Here is a 5,875-nt window from a genome sequence, read left to right as displayed (position 1 = left end):
CATTCCACTGATATGATATGTTATTGTACCGGCTCCTTTCTCTGGCTCAAGTGTTCATTAGGTTTCACTAACTATTTTGCCAGAGCATCAGCTTTAAAGCTGAACTGGATGATTGGGGAGGTATTAGTACTACATGATTTGTTTTCACTCCACTGCTCTCTTCCCCATATAAGTTAATGGGGTTCTAATGCACATGTATAGGTAATATTAACAAGAGGACAGCCAGTCACATGTGGGGGGGGTCACTGGGGGGCCCAATGTCAAAGCTCATTAAGTATTTAGCTGAGGAGGAAGAGAGTTGGTTAATTAGTACAGTGGTAGGGGTAAGGAAACTTTAAGAAATTGAATGTCTCCTTGAAATTTAAGGCAAGACTAAATATAACAGAACACGAGTCATTATTTTTGCATAGAAATAAATAGCAAAGTGAAACCTGAAGGGTAAGATTTGGAACATGCAAGGCATGCAGTCACACGTCTAAAATGTTTGTGTTTTGCCTTGACTTTTTAATCCCTTTTTCCTGTCTGGCTTTCCACTGGCAATGTAATGGCATATCTGATATAAATAGGTTAGTAATCTTTGCAGTTATCTCGTAGTTCTTGAAAGGTGTGAAGTCTATCTTCTGTAGTACACATCCTCTGCAGATGGTATACAGTAGGCCTGTGGATGTATGTGCAGAGGTAACTTGTGCAGAACTACAGTATGCTTAGTGAGGAATACCAATGGGAGGCAGTAGAGCATGTTGTTTGATGTTGTTTTAACCTGCAACTGGATCTGTCTATTCTATTGTAATTTATATATTTCTATGTAGTTTTAGTTTATACCAAGGACAAAAGGGTCACTTCAAAGAGTATCCAAACCTTAACGAGTATCTTAAAATGAAAATCCAAGAAATAAAGTCTTACACTTGTTGCAGGGTCTTAGTTGTTTTGCGTCAGTTGTCTTTATTTTTACTTATTTCAGTCAAGGGCTCTTAGCAGTTACAAACCAGATTGGTATTTCCTGTGTTAAGGCAATAATACTGGCCTAAGTGGCTACCAAGCAGGACCAACATCATCGCCTTAGAAATAGGGGCTCTCTCTGGCCAGTACAAGCTATATCCTTTGATTGACAGCAGCAGCTGCCTGTGAAGACCACTACTTGAAACTGTGCAGCTAAGCTGTTTGACAAAAAAAGAAATGTGCAAAAGTGGGGAAGTGTTGTATACATCTTTCTGAATTTAAAGCTTGAAGAAAAGCAGGCTTAAAGTGTTACTAAACCCAGGACCCTGCAGTCACTATATCTGGTCTCCCACTGTACACAGGACATGGAAATGCAATTATTTTAGTAAATATAAACTGCTAAATACCTTTTCTCATCAGCAGTATATAGCAGTCTTATGACTTCTATCAGTGTTCAGCAGAGCACTGGTTAAAGCTTGTAGGAGGAGTTTTCTTTCTTCTCTAGAAGGATGCAAAACCCCTGACCTCTGTTTGACCAGTGCTGATTGGCCCTGTGCTAATCACCTGTAATCTCTCATGAAGAAAAAAAAAACCTCTCTAGCAATACACACTAAACTGAGCATGTGCAAGTGCCTACAGTTCAGTCTGTCTTATCAGGAGATAAGAGGTGGTTGCTTTAAAAAGGGGAGAAACAGAGAAGTTAGGATCAAACGGCCTTTTTACACAATGCAGAAGATTAACCCCTTAGGTGCCACAGTGAGTATAACAAGCATGCTTTACTGCATATACAGACTGATTCTGCTGTTGTGGGTTTAGTAACACTTTAGCATGTTATGATTAGGGAGACGATATCTCAAGATACATGACATAAGAGGTCTCCCCTACGCTTAACTCTCCTAAACTCACCTAAACTGGGTTGCAAAAACTTTCTATTAGGCTCCATGCACACTGGGCTTAAAAAAAATGCCAGATTCCTTGGCAGACAAAAACACGGATATAGGGCATTTTTGTACATAGTTTAGGAGAGTTTAACATCTTTTCTGCCAGAAAACTCTGATTAAAATCGCAAACAGAATTTTTTTTTTCCTGTTTCTAAACCTTGAACCTAAAATATGCCTCTAATAGTCCCAATGTGCATAGACTCATAGGATAACACTGAACTGCTTCTACAGGCAAAACACAAACTCCTGTAGAAGCAGCGATTTTTAATCAATGTGCATGGAGCCTATCAGCATTTTTTTCTGCCAAGGAAACTGGTGGGCTTTTTTTTAAGCCCAGTGTGCATGGAGCTTTACGGTCCTAAAATATATTCAGACATCACCATGGTGTCATTTAAAATTATTGATGCTGTGTATAAAACATAATACTGCTATTGTCATTAATCTGTAAATAATTGTGAAAATATCTCCTTTCCAGATTATTTTTTAACCTCATAATATTATGTTTGGTAAGACAGACACTTTATTAAGTATAGAACAAGTGACAAAATGCAAAAACATATCAGTTGCTAAGATTTTTATTGCGCAGGGTCATTTAACCAATGACAGAAAGATGCAGGATTTAACAGAGTACAATGAGATGAGTGCGGATTATGTTGCATATTAGTAGCTCAGAGTATATTATAGAACAAATATGGCGTCTTCACTTATCACAGCAGAAATGTCCTTGGCTATGGCAAGGATCACAAGGATCAGGACAGCAGGGGACAACACAAGGGTTGCATGGATTGCATGGATCTGCCAAGAAAAAAAAACCTTCATTAGTCATAATGTACATCCTAACCCCTTCATGACCAGAGGCCATTGAAGCCTAAATGCTCATAATACATTTATCAGCATTATTAAGTGTTTGTTTCCTTGACAAGAACTCTAATTTGCCTACCTGAATATTTTTTGCATTGTTTTATAACCTGTTACATGGCCTGTTTTAAGAAATGCTTTGCTCTGTATTTATTAGAAGATGACAAATGGACAACAATGGACAAACATGTTAAAAATGACATATTTTTCCATAGAGTTTATAATCAACTGGTTTAAATGTATGTTGTTGTTTTTTTACAAACTGTAATGCTATCTAACATTTCATCTTGACTATCCAGTGAGAGAGATGAGCAAAGTACCATTTGTAGGCTGGGGAAGCTTGACTGTCATGATAGTCATGATGGTCACATTACAGAAAACCTTATTAACTGGTGGAATGGCGGGCAGTTCATGTGGGTGTTAGAAGGGTAAAATATGTTTTTAAGCACACATAAAGGCAAAAGGTTATAGTTGTCACTTTTGGAGTTCTGCTGGACAAAAGCAACTGATATAATAGGTAGTATTCGGAGGATTTGCTTATTTTAAAAAATACACTCTTCATCCATTATCTTTAGTATCCAAAACAATCATCTATTGCTCCTCTTTACCTTGTTGGCGAACACAGACGGTGCCATGGTGATGATGGTGAGGTCTGCATGCTAAAGAAATACAAATATATATTAAAGAAGGACACCATGTAACAGGTACAATCAACCAATGACCATTTATTGTTATCAGCAAAACATTGCACCGGTAGTAAAGTCTACTTAATTTGTACTTAATCCGAGATTTAATAATCTACTGCACTTAGTGTTCATCATATGCTTCTGAGTGGGATTATCAGCGCCATGACACGACTGTCTTGTGTAACTAACTTTTTTGCTCTTAGTGACAGGAAGGAGCCTGCAGCAGGTGAAATCAGAAAACCTGGCCTTACTTTCCCAGGATTGAGGTGTATAGTAGACATTAGTCAGATATTCTACTCATCAGATCCTATGTATATTTCATATCAGACCTCTGCAATCTAATTCCTTTTCCAACTATTTCTGGATGTTATGAATTTTTAAGGCATGTTACCAAACATATAAAATATAATCTAAGCTGTTTTTTCTGGAGGTAAAGCATTTTGCTCAAAGCTTAACTTCAGTTTTACTTTTACCTTGATTAGTTTGTTTGGCCAAGTTGGTCCAAACAAACTATTTCCTCTACTAACTGATGCGGCTGCTGTCAGTGCTGTATAAACTGTATGGATCAGCCTTTCTCAACCAGGGTGCCTTGAGGTTTCTTTAGGGGTGCCTTCGCAAAATGTCTAAAAATTGCCCAAAACTTGTATACCAGCCAGCAGGTGGAACAAGCCTGCCTTTTAGTTACACAAAGCCACAGGTTTTCATAGTGCACCATTATGACCTTCAAGCCACCAGCGTCCTGACAACCAATGACATCAGTTGATAAGGAGGATGTCAGCTGCCTGCACAGCATCCTAGTTTGACCCTCTCCTGCCCCTATCCATCAGTGCTGGGGTCACATTAGCTCAGTGATGGAGAAAAACTGAGGGAGAAGAGAAACATCGGAATACTAGTCAGTACCAGTGTGCAAAAGTGTATTTGCTTTGGAAGAATAAATCACCTCTAATGTTGGGTGTCCGACATGTGTGGAGGTTGCTGCATCATATAAAACGATTAGTATAGTTTTTTAACATTTTAGAATGGGGTGCCTCAAGACTGTCCATAATTTTAAAGGGTGCCTCGGGACTGTTTATAATTTTAAAGGGTGCCTTGACTGAAAAAAGGTTTAGAAACACTGGTATAGATCATCAGCAAGGTACAATGTCTAGCACTGTGTTCTGGTAATAGTACGGGAGCTCTTGTCTGCTGCCAGAACAAAATTGAGTGCTTTCAGCCATTCATAGATAGCTTTATATTTTTATCTTTGATTAGGCTTTCTCTGATTGGTTGAGTTGCGAGGAAGATGTCAGAAACTCCCCCCTCAGCTATTTAGAGGAAACCTTATATTTATTGATAAAAATACAAGGCTTTCTGTGAGTGTTTGAGAAGAGCTCAGTCTGGCTCGATTTTGTTTTGGCAGCAGATGGAAATTCCCAGTATTACTGCAGGGACTCAACGCTGTATACTGTATGTACCTGATGCTACGTACAGCTGATACAGTGCTGACAGCAACTGCATCAATCAGTAAAGGAAACAGTTTGTTAGGACCAGTTAATTTGTGTATTTAATATAAAAGTAAATCTAGTTTCAGGCTTTAAAAAGAATACAAGTCCAGCTAATATTAAACTACAATTATTGATAACTGACACACATGCATACCCAAACATTATTAGCAGGAAATCATCAGAAAGAAGACTTTTACAGCGGAGGAAGTGAATGGAACCTTTCCACATTTATATACAGTATGTACTAAAAAGATGTAGTTTAAAAACACAACACTTACGGTCTTGGCATGGATCTTTGCAGACTACTACATTGTTGCAAGGGTTGCAGGGATCTTTGCAGACTACTACATTGTGGCAAGGGTTGCAAGAATCTTGGCATTGGATCTTCTGGGTAACACATTTTCCTTTGACTCCAGACATCTTTGATTTTAAGTTTGCTTTCGTTCTTGGAGGATTCAGAAGAGGTTTTAGGTTGATTGAATAGTGTGCAATGGCACCTTTTTATATATACTGTAGATGGAGGTGGAATTAGAACACACTCCTCCGCTGGCTGGACATGACAGATTTACTATCAACGTACTTATCATTTACTAAGTTCTTTACTAAGCACTGTGCTATTTATTTCCTTACACTCTATGATTTATAGTTTTTAATTGTTTTTATATACTGATGCATAGTTTTAATTAGGATTATGTGTTAGAGTGCAAATTGAAAAATTGTAGTAGCAGTAATATTTATATTGGAACACGTTGCTCATGTGAAGGCTGCCATATTAGGACATGCCCAAAATAATTTCTCCTGCTCCTGATGATCGCAGTGATATCACATATGTGTGTGTTAGTTGTTGTTTGTACCCGTACTACAGCCCAGAAACAATAGTGTGCATTTTGCTTTTTTTTTTTCTATACTGCCACTAACTGGCACTAATGTCTTTGCATTGCATAACTTATGGGATGTCTGAGTATTT

General features: G+C 38.1%; 1 long non-coding RNA gene across 1 annotated transcript; it reads right to left on the bottom strand.

Moving 5' to 3' along the window:
* Nucleotides 1–2,439: 2,439 nt before the first annotated feature.
* Nucleotides 2,440–5,477, bottom strand: LOC149462728 (uncharacterized). Its single transcript, XR_016312613.1, has 3 exons — nucleotides 5,187–5,477; nucleotides 3,347–3,397; nucleotides 2,440–2,675 (listed from the first exon to the last, which is right to left on the bottom strand). It is a non-coding gene; the product is annotated as an uncharacterized LOC149462728 (long non-coding RNA).
* Between the last annotated feature and the right edge of the window lie 398 nt (nucleotides 5,478–5,875).

This window comes from Staurois parvus, unplaced genomic scaffold (genome assembly GCF_062004578.1).
Source record: "Staurois parvus isolate SC_StPar_1 unplaced genomic scaffold, SC_StPar_1.0 ptg000170l, whole genome shotgun sequence".
Lineage (NCBI taxonomy): Eukaryota > Metazoa > Chordata > Amphibia > Anura > Ranidae > Staurois > Staurois parvus.
This window is presented reverse-complemented; position numbering and strand designations above follow the sequence as displayed.